Below are 15,662 nucleotides of genomic sequence, written 5' to 3'. Positions count from 1 at the left end.
TTTTAAAATAACATTCAATTGCAATATGACTTGTGTAGCAGTTTGTACATGTAGTAAATAAATAAATATATATATATTTGGGCAGCACAGTGGCTTAGTGGTTAGCACTTCTGCCTTGCAGTAATTGGGTCCAATTCCCAACCATGGCACCCCCTGCATGGAGTTTGCATGTTCTCCCTGTGTTCGTGTAGGTTTCCTCCGGGTACTCGGGTTTCCTCCCACACTCCAAAGACATGCTGGTAGGTTAATTGGCTCCTGTCTAAATTGTCCTAGTTTCATCCCTGGTCATGTGGGATCTCCTGCATGGTGGGGGTTGGGGAAAGACCTGGCAACCTACCCTGTAAAATTATTGCTAAGAGAATTCATGGAAAAAGTCACTTACGAATGACAGTCCATGCAATCGCCAAGGGTCGGATACGACTGAATGGATAGATAGATAGATAGATAGATAGATAGATAGATAGATAGATAGATAGATAATAGATAGATAGATAGATAGATAATAGATAGATAGATAATAGATAGATAGATAGATAATAGATAGATAGATAGATAGATAATAGATAGATAGATAGATAGATAATAGATAGATAGATAATAGATAGATAGATAATAGATAGATAGATAGATAGATAATAGATAGATAGATAGACAATAGATAGATAATAGATAGATAGATAGATAGATAGATAGATAGATAGATAGATAGATAGATAGATAGATAGATAATAGATAGATAGATAGATAGATAGATAATAGATAGATAGATAGATAGATAGATAGATAGATAGATAGATAATAGATAGATAGATAGATAGATAGATAGATAGATAATAGATAGATAATAGATAGATAATAGATAATAGATAGATAGATAATAATAGATAGATAGATAGATAGATAATAGATAGATAGATAGATAGATAGATAGATAGATAGATAGATAGATAGATGATAGATAGATAATAGATAGATAGATAGATAGATAGATAGATAGATAGATAGATAGATAGATAGATAGATAGATAATAGATAGATAGATAGATGATAGATAGATAATAGATAGATAGATAGATAGATAGATAATAGATAGATAGATAGATAGATAGATAATATATAGATAGATAGATAGATAAATAGATAGATAGATAATAGATAATAGATAGATAGATAGATAGATAGATAGATAATAGATAGATAGATAATAGATAGATAGATAGATAGATAGATAGATAGATAGATAGATAGATAGATAGATAATATATAGATAGATAGATAGATAAATAGATAGATAGATAATAGATAATAGATAGATAGATAGATAGATAGATAGATAATAGATAGATAATAGATAGATAGATAATAGATAGATAGATAGATAGATAGATAGATAGATAGATAGATAGATAGATAGATAATAGATAGATAATAGATAGATAGATAGATAGATAGATAGATAGATAGATAGATAGATAATAGATAGATAGATGATAGATAGATAATAGATAGATAGATAGATAGATAGATATTTTTATGTGCAGCAATCCAATTTTCTTTATATATATATATATATATATATATATTGCACCCCAGACTGTCCAGGAGCTTAGTGATGTCCTGGTCCAGATCTGGGAGGAAATCCTCCAGGACACCATCCGTCGTCTCATTAGGAGCCTCCCCCGACGTTGGGCAGCACAGCGGCTAAATGGTTAGCACTTACACCTGGCAGTACTCAGGTTGTTGGTTTGAATCCCAGCAATGGCACCACCTGCCTGGAGTTTGCAGGTTCTCCCTGTGCCTGTGTGGGTTTCCTCCGGGTACTCCGGTTTCCTCCCACTCTCCAAACACATGCTGGTAGGTTAATTAGCTCCTGTCTAAATTGTCCCTAGTATGTGTATGTATGAATGTGAGTTGAGGACCTTAGATTGTACGCCCCTTGAGGGTCAGGGACTGACGTGTATGTACAATATATATATGTAGAGCGCTGCGTAAATTGACGGAGCTATATAAGTACCTGAATAAAATAAATGCATACAAGCACGTGGGGGCCATACAGGCTACTGAGGGCCATTCTGAGTTGCTGCAATGACATTTCAGCACAATGGACTCTCCTGCTGCATCATTTTTTCCCTTTGATTTTCGGGGTGTCTTTGAATTCAGTCCTCTGTAGGTCGATCATTTTCATTTCCACCAATCGATGGGGCATCCTTACATTCCTCACCCATCACCCCGTCCATGTCAGTATAGAGATCCAGCAGGAGATTTTTCCCCATTGAGATCTGATGGGTTTTCAAAGTCTTCCTTTCATTTTTTTAAGCCGTGTGTATTTATTATTTATTTATTTAGCTATTTTTTCTATTTTTTTCCCCACGAACGTGTAGTTATCCTTTAAAGGGTCAGATTAGCCATCAAGATATTGTGGAATCCCAGCTCCGGCCAAAACTTTATTTTTTTTTTGTTTTATAGAACAAAGAAAGCTTAGAATCTCTGTCAAATTTTTACATTAACCACTCGCTCTCCGGGGCAATTTTAAAAATTTTCACACACGTTAAAATAAGAATTTTTTGCTAGAAAATTAATTAGAACCCCCAAACATGATAGATTTTTTTTTTAAATCAGAGGCCCTTGAAAATAAAATGGTGGCTGTTGCATTTTTTTATGTCATACAATACAATACCTATTTTTTTTTTGGTAGAATATAAAAGATGAGATTGTGTCGCGCAAATAGATACCAAACATGTCAAGACTCAAAATTGTGTGCACTCTAGAAATGCCTAAAGTTTTTAAACATTTAACATTTTTTACAGGTTATCAGTTTAGAGATAATAATGAATTATGACCCTGGAATTATTACTCTCACTGCGATGCTTGCAGTGACACCTCACATGTAAGGCGCGATCACTGTTTACATATGTGTGCTGGAGCTATGCACACGTTTGCATTTGTGTGTACACGCAAGGGGGGGGGTGCTTTTAATTTCTTTTTTTACTTCTTTTATTGATTTCATCTAAATTTATTTATTTTACTTTTTTCTTGTTTTTTTTTTTAATTTAACTTATTGCTATCACAAGGGGGCCAACAAGCTGTTAGTGAACTACAAGTCCCATCATGCCTCTGCCTTTGGGAGTCATGCTTGTAACTGACAGTTTTGCAATGCCTCATAGGACTTGTAGTTCTACAACAGCTGGAGGGCCACAGTTGCCCACCCCTGCCCTATGTGATAGCTGCGGGCAGTGACAGGTACTCTTTACAGGGACATCAGCCCCCCCTAATGTCTCCCCCGCCCTTCAAAGCTCTGAAAGTTGAATGGACAAAATCATTGTCACTTCTGTCTCTATTCGTCACAATGGAGAGTGAGAAACGGATGTTCCTCCATCATCTCTGTGTAAAGGGATCTCAGCCCAGAAACCACCGCAGAAGGGAGGTGGTCCTTCCCAGTACCGGAAAAGTAAAAGGGTGGTCCTATAAAGAACATGGCTGCAGCTGCAGGAGAAAAACCCAACTCTCTACAAGGGCTCAGGAAGGACAAGATTTTGTGCGCTGTGATTTTGAAAACGGGTCAGGAACTTTCTTTTTATGTTCTTCATAGTAGCAGAGCCTGCTGAAATGAATGGGCTTCCCTTTACGTAACGCGCGCCATCGCTCCCGCAGGACGTGAACCCGGCCAAACTTCTAAAACCACAGACTTACCTCATTGTGTGTTGGTTGTCTTGACAATGAAAGCTCCCACTCCTGATACCAGATCTGCCAAAATCATGGCACCGAGGACTACTGCTTGCAATTCTTGTTGTTCTATAGCCAAAGTGCAGTAACCCTCTATGACCAGGGCCGGATCTAGCCTATCGGATCTGTGGGTGCAGTAACAGAAGTCAGGGGGCACAATGTCAATAGTGTGATGGAGATGCCGGAAACCTGAATTCCCTGTTCACTCGGCACGCTTCTGTACCAAGAGTCACAACCCGGAAATAACGTCTGACAGGTAGTGCATAGGCGGTGCAGGACAAAGCAAGGAATGCTAGATGGATAAGGCTGTCACTAGATCAGGGTGATTAAACAGAACTTGTGCCCCCTTATGTCCCTCCTTACACCAGGGATCCTATAAGAGTCCCCCCTTAAATCAGGTTCTCCTTTACATCAATTGTCCTCATCAGAGTGCCCCCGTACATCAATTGTCCTCATCAGAGTGCCCCCGTACATCAATTGTCCTCATCAGAGTGCCCCCATACATCAATTGTCCTCATCAGAGTGCCCCCTTACAGCAACTGTCCCCATCAGAGTGCCCCTTTACATCAATTGTCCTCATCAGAGTGCCCCCGTACATCAATTGTCCTCATCAGAGTGCCCCCGTACATCAATTGTCCTCATCAGAGTGCCCCCGTACATCAATTGTCCTCATCAGAGTGCCCCCGTACATCAATTATCCTCATCAGAGTGCCCCCATACATCAATTGTCCTCATCAGAGTGCCCCCTTACAGCAATTGTCCTCATCAGAGTGCCCCCGTACATCAATTGTCCTCATCAGAGTGCCCCCTTACAGCAATTGTCCTCATCAGAGTGCCCCCGTACATCAATTGTCCTCATCAGAGTGCCCCCGTACATCAATTGTCCTCATCAGAGTGCCCCCTTACAGCAACTGTCCCCATCAGAGTGCCCCTTTACATCAATTGTCCTCATCAGAGTGCCCCCGTACATCAATTGTCCTCATCAGAGTGCTCCCGTACATCAATTGTCCCAATCAGAGTGCCCCCCTTACATCAACTGTCCTCATCAGAGTGCCCCCGTAAATCAATTGTCCTCATCAGAGTGCCCCCCCTTACAGCAACTGCTCCCCTCAGTATGCCCCTTTACATCAACTTCCCCTCTCAAAGTCCCCCCTTACATCAATTGCCCCCTCAGAGTGCTCCTTTACATCAATTTTCCCCTCAGAGTACCCCCTAATATAAATTGTCTTCATTAGAGTGGCCCCTTACATCAATTGCCCTGCTCAGAGTCCCCCCTTACATCAACTTCCCCCCTCAGAATGCTCCGTACATAAATTGTCCTCATCAGAGTGCCCCCTTACATTAACTGCCTCCTCAGAGAACCCCTTTACATGAATTGCCTCCTCAGAGAACCCCCTTACATGAATTGCCTCCTCAGAGTACCCCCTTACATGAATTGCCTCCTCAGAGTACCCCCTTACATAAATTGTCCTCATCAGAGTGCCCCCTTACATAAATTGTCCTCATCAGAGTGCCCCCTTACATCATCTGCCTCCTCAGAGTGCCCCCTTACATCATCTGCCTCCTCAGATTACTCCGTTACATCAATTGTCCCCATCAAGTCTGATGGATTAGTGGATGCACTCTCAGAGCACAACTAAAATGGGGGGGGGGGCAGCCTTCCCCAGGACCCCCCTAGATCCAGACCTGTTTGCAACCAATCAGAATCCTTCCTGTGCTTTCCAACTTGCACAGAACTGACTTTTGATTGGTCTTTACTGAATAAGGCGAGGAGGGTTACTCTTTGGATTCTGGTCATGAAGGTCCTCTGCAGTCTGGACATGCCGCTTCCCCGATTTATGAAGCCCGGGCCTATCTGTGTTCCTCATCAGCTGGCCATTTGTGCAGTCGGTCTATTGTTCTGTACAGTAAACTGTCAGGCGGAATAATGAGCAAGCCGAGCAGCCTATCATTCGCGGAACACAAAGGCGACTTTTATGAAGCGGCGTCTCTGGATCACAGTCGTGTTTGCAGCTCTTTTCATACGCAGTACAGCGTCAGACATATGTCCGGGGAAACAAAGGCGCCGCCGCCGAGTGTTGTGCGTCGCTCCGAAACTTGAAACAAAATCAGCTTTCACAGCAGATCACAGTTTTCCTTTCTTTTATTTTTACATCTCGTTTCCGTTTTATTTTCTTGATTCGGGAAGAGAACAATGGAGGTTTGCTGGCACAGACATTCATCGGAAGGTGCGATATTAAACCCTTCCTCCATCCCTGCCCCTCCTCCGCTGTGCAGGGGAATGTTTCTGGACAGAAATAAAATGTCCCCAATTCAAGCGAACCTTTCCTTTACTCAAGCAAGGGAAAGTTAAAAGTTTACTTGGTTCCCCCCCGACAGTATATTTTCACCTTTTCTCATTGGCTGTTAGAGAGTAGATGGATCTGTAGGAGGAGTTCTGTCCTCTTCTCTGCTATTGAATGCTGAGACAAGGGGAGGCGGGGACAAGGAGGTGCTGCGGCTGCACAGAGAGGAGCTGGATCTGTAGGAGGAGTTTTGTCCTCTTCTCTGCTACTGAATGCTGAGACCTGGGGAGGCAGAAACAAGGGGGGTGCTGCGGCTGCACAGAGGAGCTGGATCTGTAGGAGGAGTTCTGTCCTCTTCTCTGCTACTGAATGCTGAGACCAGGGGAGGTGGAGACAAGCGGGTGCTGCGGCTGCACAGAGAGGAGCTGGATCTGTAGGAGGAGTTCTGTCCTCTTCTCTGCTACTGAATGCTGAAACCAGGGTAGGCGGAGACAAGGAGAGTGCTGCGGCTGCACAGAGAGGCACAGGATATCTAGGAGGAGTTCTGTCCTCTTCTCTGCTACTGAATGCTGAGACCAGGGGAGGCGGAGACAAAGGGGGTGCTGCAGCTGAACAGAGAGGAGCTGGATCTGTAGCAGGAGTTCTGTCCTCTTCTCTGCTACTGAATGCTAAGACCAGGGTAGGTGGAGACAAGGAGGGTGCTGCGGCTGCACAGAGAGGCACAGGATCTGTTGGAGGAGTTCTGTCCTCTTCTCTGCTACTGAATGCTGAGACCTGGGGAGGCAGAAACAAGGGGGGTGCTGCGGCTGCACAGAGGATCTGGATCTGTAGGAGTAGTTCTGTCCTCTTCTCTGCTACTGAATGCTGACACCAGGGGAGGCAGAGACAAAGGGGGTGCTGAAGCTGCACAGAGGAGCTGGATCTGTAGGATGAGTTCTGTCCTCTTCTCTGCTACTGAATGCTGAGACCAGGGGAGAAGTAGACAAGGGGGATGCTGAAGCTGCACAGAGAGGCACAGGATCTGTAGGAGTTCTGTCCTCTTCTTTACTACTGAATGCTGAGATCAGGGGAGGCAGAAACAAGGGTATGCTGCGGGTACACAGAGAGGATATGGATCTGTAGGAGGGGTTCTGTCCTCAACTCTGCCAATGAATGCGGAGTCCAGGGTAGGCGGAGACAAGGAGGGTGCTGCGGCTGCACAGAGAGGCACAGGATCTCTAGGAGGAGTTCTGTGCTCTTCTCTGCTACTGAATGCTGAGACCAGGGGAGGTGGAAACATGGGGGTGCTGCGGGTACACAGAGAGAATCTGGATCTGTAGGAGGAGTTCTGTCCTCTTCTCTGCTACTGAATGCTAAGACCAGGGTAGGTGGAGACAAGGAGGGCGCTGCGGCTGCACAGAGAGGATCTGGATCTGTAGGAGGAGTTCTGTCCTCTTCTCTGCTACTAAATGCTGAAACTAGGGGAGGAGGAAACAAGGGGGTGATGTGGGTAGACAGAGAGGATATGGATCTGTAGGAGGGGTTCTGTCCTCAACTCTGCCAATGAATGCGGAGTCCAGGGTAGGTGGAGACAAGGAGGGTGCTGCGGCTGCACAGAGAGGCACAGGATCTGTAGGAGGAGTTCTGTGCTCTTCTCTGCTACTGAATGCTGAGGCCAGGGGAGGTGGAAACATGGGGGTGCTGCGGGTACACAGAGAGGATCTGTAGGAGGAGTTCTGTCCTCTTCTCTGCTACTGAATGCTGAGACCAGGGGAGGCAGAGACAAGAGGGTGTTGCGGCTGCAAAGAGAGGAGCTGGATCTGTAGGAGGGGTTCTGTCCTCCTCTCTACCGCCGACTGCAGAAACAAGATGGGGGTAGAGACGAGGGCCCCAGATTAAGTTTCATATTGCCCGGACTCTTGAATTTTCTTTATTTTAGTACAGCTGCAGTGCTTGCTGGGTGGTATTAGCAATGTACTGCTTTGCTTGTTCCTCCAAAGTTCGGCACAGTTAATGTTTTATAGCGGAGAACTTTGTTACGACCATCGAAGACATTCATTTTTGGTGCACCTTACACACCAATCAGTCCGCTGTAAATTCTGGTAAGTGCGCGGTGTCGCCATGCTCACTTTACAAGGCACTGCCGTGTATAATGGATTAGTCGCCACGTGATATTGCGGTCTCTGGTGAACACAAAGCCCCCGTGGGTTATGACTGAGATTATAAATAGGGATTCTATCCCAGTCCATGGGGGGGGGGGGTCTTTGTGTCCGTCCTTCCAACCTTCAGACATTGTTTATTTTGAGATCGTCGCGTTGTCACTTGAATGACCAATGGGACGCCAGCGTTCCAAGGGCCGATAAATATTTTGCATTGAGAGAAACGCTGTAAATATGCGACTTTCTAAGTGAATTCACGGTTATTCGGCACCGAGGTGTGAACTGTAATGACCCAGCTGTGCGTGAAATGAAACATTTTCATACGGCTTGGTGGGACGCTGAATGGAAATGATGTGTCAGGATTGAGGAAGTTCGATTTAAAATGTGACTCAATTAATTTTACTCCCCATGTTAATCAGAGGAACAAGATGCCTAAATTAAAGGATAAGTGCACCTTTGTGGTGAAAATCAGAATTAACTGTTAGATCGCTTTTTTGCTTGTTGGTTGACTCAACAAAAGCAAACTCAAAGCAGAAGTCTGGTCTTCCTATTTGTTCCCTTGTATCAGTTGAAACAAAAAAATGGACTAGGTGACAGGGTCTCTTAGAAATGTATCTAAACCCCAAATCAAAACTGTAAGCTTACTAGTCCTTGGTGTGGTGGCTGCATTAGTTTTATGTTTTCTAGTTTCTTTTGCTTTATTTTCACCTGTTATATCCACCATGACTCAGATAAATGAGAACCTTCACAGACAAACTGCAGGAATGTTCAGAGTCTCTTTACCCAGCTATGAAAGACACAAAGTACAGAAATGCTGAGAGCCTTCTCACCGAGCTATACAAAGTACACTATATTGCCAAAAGTATTGGGCCGCCGGCCTTTCCACACACATGATCTTTAATGGTCCCCCAGTCTTAGTCCGTAGGGTTCAATATTGAGTTGGCCCCGCCCTTTCCACACACATGACCTTTAATGGCCCCCCAGTCTTAGTCCGTAGGGTTCAATATTGAGTTGGCCCCGCCCTTTGCAGCTATAACAGCTTCAACTCTTCTGGGAAGGCCGTCCACAAGGTTTAGGAGGGTGTCTATGGGAAGGTTGGACCATTCTTCCACTGATGTCGGGGGAGGAGGCCTGGCTCGCAGTCTCCGCTCTAATTCATCCCAAAGGTGTTCTATGGGGTTGAGGTCAGAACTCTGTGCAGGACAGTCACGTTCCTCCACCCCAAACTGGCTCCTCCATGTCTTTATGGACCTTGCTTTGTGCACTGGTGCGCAGTCATGTTGGAACAGGAAAGGGCCATCCCCAAACTCTTCCCACAAAGTTGGGAGCATGAAATTGTCCAAAATGTCGCCTTAAGCGTTCCCTTCACTTAAACTAGGGGGCCAAGCCAACCCCTGAAACACAACCCCACACCATAATCCCCCCTCCACCAAACCTTACACTTAGCACAATGCAGTCAGGCAAGTACCGTTCTCCAGGCCACCACCAAACCCAGACACGTCCATAGGATTCCCAGACAGAGAAGCGTGATTGGTCCCTCCAGAGAACACACCTCCTCTGCTCTAGAGTCCAGTGGCGGCGTGCTTTACACCACGGCATCAGAAGCTTTGCATTGTACTTGGTGATGGAAGGCTTGGATGCAGCTGCTCAGCCATGGAAACCCATTCCATGAAGCTCTCTACGCACTGTTGTTGGGCTCATCTGAAGGCCACACCAAGTTTGGAGGTCTTTAGCTATTGACTCTGCAGACAGTTGGCGACTTCTGCGCACTGTGCGCTTCAGCATGCGCTGCCCCGCCCTGTCATGTGACGTGGCCTACCACTTGGTGGCTGAGTGGCTGTTGTTCCCAGTGGCTTCCACTTTGTTATAATCCCACTAACAGTTGAGCGTGGAATATTTAGTAGCCAGGAAATGTCACGGATGGACTTATTGCCCAGGTGGCCACCTATCACGGGACCACGCTTGGAGTCACTGAGCTCCTGAGAGCGACCCATTCTTTCACAAATGTTTGTAGAAGCCGTCTGCATGCCTAGGGGCTTGATTGTATACACCTGTGTCCATGGAGGGGATTGGAACACCTGAATCACATGATATGGAGGGGATTGGAACACCTGAATCACATGATATGGAGGGGATTGGAACACCTGAATCACATGATATGGAGGGGATTGGAACACCTGAATCCCATGATTGGGAGGGGATTGGAACACCTGAATCACATGATTGGGAGGGGTATCCAAATATTTTTGGCAATATAGTGTAAGTGGCTGCCTGATACAAAGAACAGGAATGCTGACAGCCTTTTCACCAAGCTATATTAAATAAGTGGCTTCTTGAGATGAAGCAAAGGGATACTGAGGGCTTTTTCACCAAGCTATACAAAGGAAGTGGCTGCTTGATACAAAGTTCAGGAATGCGAAGAGCCTTTTCAACAAACTATACAAAGGAAGTGGCTGTTGGATGCAAAGTACAGGAATGCTGAGAGCCTTGTTCCCCAGCTATGTAAAGAAAGTGGCTTCCCAAAGAGGGAAAAAAATTCCGAGAAGCAACAGCTTTTAAAATGTTTCAAACTAAATGAATAAAATATTTCCGTTGTTGAGAGTGACAAACAGGAATTACTATTGAATGAGCGGATCCACAGCCAAGCCTCGCGTGGGACATACAGAAAATAGTGCAACATCAGCGAGAAAGATTTCAGCAGATCACTTAATTATTTATATGACATTTCGAACTCCAAAAGAAGCGTTACAAATGAATAAGCTGACAGATGTCTAATAAGACCGCACTGGGGAGGAGAGACCTCTTCTGCGCCTCTATAACAAATCTCCAATATTATTAATATTTATATCGGTGAAACCGCCTTTAGAGTGTCAAACTTGTATGAATATAAGTGTCAGCTTATTGCTAGGCACAGCTTGTCTCTTTATCTATGACAAAAGGAGAGAAGATGGCAGGTGGGGGGGGGTGGGGGTGCTGTGATTGACAGCCAGCTCTAAAGAATACGAGTGGTGGTGGTCCTCGGATGTCTGAAAGGTCAAGCCCAAAAGGCAAAATGAAGACCCAAAAGAAAGTTCAGAGTGTCCAACAGAGAAAAAATGAGACACGTGAGAGCCCCTATAGTATATATCTGTATTATAGTTATCGATTCAAAAAAGATATACAGATGCTAGGTGGAAAAACGAAGACAAGCAAACTTAAATTTGGTGAGGTTGTGGTCACCCCCTATGGTAAGGCATGCAACACTTTGTGGAAGTAGCGGTGGAGATAATCGCTGTCTCCATACAGGAGAGGACTGACCACTCTCGATGCCTTGGGGGTCCCAAGTCTGAAACCTCTAGGGCGTTCTAAGGCTGGTGATACACAGATTAGATAGGAGGAAGTCAAGAAACCCATTAGTGGTCCAAATGGTAGAGGCTCCAGTTATGGTGTGTAATAGGATGGCGGTGTGTCTAAGGATAGATCAGGGTTGTGATGTTTGAGGAAACACATAGGACTGTATTTCACGGAAGAGATTCATTTTGTGGCCCATGCTTGCCACTTCATCTGTTTAGGGTGTTGCACAAAAGTTTTCCACTTCTTGGTTCTAGATGAAGAGGAAGGAGCGCCCAATATCTAAAGTGATATCACACTTGATGGGCCTCTGCACCAAATGTCAGGGCAGGAGCTGAGGAACGGACAGGCAGGCCTAATAACAATGTAACGCACTGGCTGGCGACAACCACCACCCACAGACCGAAGTCCCCCAGGGCGCGGAGTCTAAGTCCCAGGCTGCCCTTCACCAGGGCCCCTGATGGTGGGGATGGACTTGACGCAGCCAGGAACCAGGTCGCGGCCCCCGAGACACCTCAGTTGCAGTAATGGCCGCCGCCAATGGCGTGTAGCTGGTGGAAAAGACAATAGAGTAGTCGGGCAGGCCGGGACGACAACAACGGGACAAAACGGTACAGGACAGCAGACGAGAATCACGGGTCACGAGCCGAGTTCAGCAACGGAGGGTCAGATCAAAGGAGAACAAAAAGAATGGTCAGGTCACAAGCCGAGTCAGATTCCAGGAGAGTCACGAGAGTCAGAACAGAGTTATAGCAACACAAAGACACAAGACACAAGTGCAAAGGGCATGTGCGGACCACAGGCTTATATGTAATTAGCCACACCCCTCTGGGGGATGGACCTCAGAGGCCAGAAGGCATAAAAAGATTCCCACCATGCTCTGCAGAAATCCAACATGGATGCCAGCACATGGAGAAACAAAACCTCTGGGAAAAGGTAGGACCTTGACACCAGTAGAACCAACATCTGCTTTCATAAGAGACACAGGTACCTTAGCGGAGCCCACCAATCTCCAATGATACATACCAACACCCCAAAAGTAGGGGGAAGCATATTCCCCAGAAACGTGTTGGCTTGATCTGTACATGTATGACTCTCAGCAAATGACTGTTAACTTCTTATCAAGTGTGATATCACTTTGGACATTGGATGTTCCTTCCTCCTCATCTAAATACCGTTGCCACTGAAGCTATATCGCATTTGCACCAGTTAGGTAGCAGCCCACTATTCCAAAAAGAGTTAATCATTATTCAGTGGTTCCACGGATGAACGGATGTTTAACAACTGAAACAGTCCATCACAGTCCGTAGCTCCAACCAGCCATTTCACATTTTCTGGTTCCAGACTTCCCCCAAGGTTGTTCATGTGAAATTTGGGAAAGGCCTGGGATCAGGAAGTGGAAAACCTTTGTGTATCACCCTACAATGATGAAGTGGCAAGTGCGAGCCACAAAACGTGTCTTTTCAGTGAAAGAAAGCCCTATGTGATTCATCAAACATCACAACTCCGATCCATCCTTAGACACACCGCAACTCCTTTACACACCTCAATGGCATCTCTGTCATTCGGATCACCCATTATTTTTTGACTTCCTCCTATCCAAGAAGCCAGCTTTCAAATCCAAGATGGTGGTGTGGGAACAAAAAAAAAAAACAGTGATGGACTTAACGAGTTGAAAGTATATATTTTTTTTAAGTTATTATGTATGCAGGTGTTTATGGAGTTCCTGTGAATATGATCATTTTAATTGCACTGCGTAGTTATGCAGATACAGGTTGCCCAGGATGGGAAGGGGTTAACTGTGTCCCAGAGCGTTCCTGAGTATTTTTGGGTCCTGCCCTCTTTTGTGGACCAATAAATAGAAGGGGAGGTGGGCAGGCAGTGTTTGGAAGCACCCACATGGGACTGGAGGGAAAGGCCTGCTGAACAATGTAGTCCTCACCAGAGTGGTATGACCCCCTCTATCCCCCCCGCTGTTGGGTTACCCACTTTGGAAGTCTACCTAGAGCCAGGACACTACCAGCTATGGACTTGAAGGACTATTACTTTGGGGAAGGTATGAAACTGGGCAGCCTATGCTAGTTAGTTAGGACTGGACTGTTCTATGATCGGTGTATTGATGGACTGTGCTATTGAAAGTTTCATCAACTGTTCTGGTCTGAAGTTACTACAAAGAGGTGCATGAAGGTACATGGCGTATTCAGAACAGGGCCTGTTAAGTACACACAGGGGTGAAGAGGAGAAACTAGAGGTCCACCACGAGCAGGTAACCCAGCAGAGGAGTTGGCAGGAGGCTTTGTAGTTGTTATGGGTAACCAGGGCTGGTGGGAATGTAATAACAGCCAGTCAGCAGAGAGTGGAACAAATAGATTGGTATCTCTGCAGCTTCGTGACATCTATGATGATACCAATTTGTATCTTTTATGACCAGCCAGTCATACTGGGTATCCTTATCGTGTCATTTCATGTTCTGATTGTGAGGCTTTATTATGACTCTGTATGATGTATTGTTTTGTATGTCTTCGTGTTATCACCTTTTTTGACAAATAAAATTTTTACTTTTTTAATACTTCTAGTACTTTCTAAGCCCTTAAAGTCCCAGTGTTGGGGGGGGACTCTCCTTTTTCCAATTGTTATTATTATTATAGAGGATTTATATAGTGCCAAAGGTTTGCTCAGCACTTTACAATATAAAGGGAGACAATACGGTTCAATACAAGAGGGTTAGGAGGGCCCTGATCCTTGGAGCTTACAATCTAAGAGGGAGGGGCTAGTGGTACAAAAGGTAGTAACTGTGGGGGATGGACTGGTAGGAGGAATAGAAGATTCCATTATTAGCTGAGGGCAGGACAGGCTTCCCTGAAGAGATCAGTTTTCAGAGATCGCCTAAAAGTGAGCAGAGTAGGCGATAGTCTGATAAATTAAGGTAGAGAGTTCCAGAGGATGGGGGAGGCTCTGGAGAAGTCCTGGAGATGAGCATGGGAGGAGGCGACAAGGGAGCTAGAGAGTAGGAGGTCGTGCGAGGAGCGGAGAGGACGGTTTGGGTGATATTTGGAGACAAGATTGGTGATGTAATTTGGGGCGGAGTTATAAATGGTTTTATACGTTATTGTTAATGTTTTTAATTTTATTCAATGGGCAATGGGAAGCCAGTGGAGGGATTGGCAGAGAGGGGTGGAGGACACTGAATGGAGGTCAGTGGAGGGATTGGCAGAGAGGGGTGGAGGACACTGAATGAAGGCCAGTGGAGGGATTGGCAGAGAGGGGTGGAGGACACTGAATGGAGGCCAGTGGAGGGATTGGCAGAGAGGGGTGGAGGACACTGAATGGAGGCCAGTGGAGGGATTGGCAGAGAGGGGTGGAGGACACTGAGTGGAGGCCAGTGGAGGGATTGGCAGAGAGGGGTGGAGGACACTCAGTGCAGGCCAGTGGAGGGATTGACAGAGAGGGGTGGAGGACACTGAGTGGAGGCCAGTGGAGGGATTGGCAGAGGGGGTTGGAGGACATGAATGGAGGCCAGTGGAGGGATTGGCAGAGGGGGTTGGAGGACATGAATGGAGGCCAGTGGAGGGACTGGCAGAGAGGGGTGAAGGACACACAGTGGAGGCCAGTGGAGGGATTGGCAGAGAGGGGTGGAGTCAGAGTGGAGGCCATTGGAGGGATTGGCAGAGAGGGGTGAAGGAAACTGAGTGGAGGCCGGTGGAGGGATTGGCAGAGGGGGATGGAGGACACTGAATGGAGGCTGAAGGCAGGACAGGCTTCCCTGAAGAGAGAGGTTTTCAGAGATCGCCTAAAAGTGAGCCGGTGATAGTCTGATAAATTAGGGTAGAGAGTTTCAGAGGATGGGGGAGGCTCTGGAGAAGTCCTGGAGAAGAGCATGGGAGGAGGAGACAAGGGAGCTAGAGAGCAGGAGGTAGTGAGAGGTAGTGAGAGGAGAGTTTGGGTGATATTTGGAGACAAGATTGGTGATGTAATTTTGGGGATGTTGGCTTATATTCAGGAATTTTCCGTTCTTTTTTCATAGCCTGGCGGTGGGTTCACTTTTAAACTGAACAAAGCAGCAGCTTCAGCTGAAATAACTGTACGCTTGCTGTGTAGTTCTCTTTATTAGTTCATACAATCCCTCATTCTGAAAGTCCTTAGCCGACTTTATCGGCCACATGGTCTCCCAGCACACTCCCTCTGC

At 45.8% G+C, this 15,662-nt stretch overlaps 1 protein-coding gene across 1 annotated transcript in view; it reads right to left on the bottom strand.

The window, feature by feature from the left end:
- LOC149431275 (nephrocystin-4-like) overlaps positions 1-15,662 on the bottom strand; it is a gene marked incomplete at both ends in the record, with an annotated part of 178,425 nt that overhangs the window by 136,259 nt on the left and 26,504 nt on the right. The window lies entirely within an intron of this gene.

Source organism: Staurois parvus, unplaced genomic scaffold (assembly GCF_062004578.1).
Source record: "Staurois parvus isolate SC_StPar_1 unplaced genomic scaffold, SC_StPar_1.0 ptg002307l, whole genome shotgun sequence".
NCBI lineage: Eukaryota > Metazoa > Chordata > Amphibia > Anura > Ranidae > Staurois > Staurois parvus.
The sequence above is the reverse complement of the archived record's forward strand: the minus strand, read 5'-3'. Positions and strand labels throughout refer to the sequence as shown.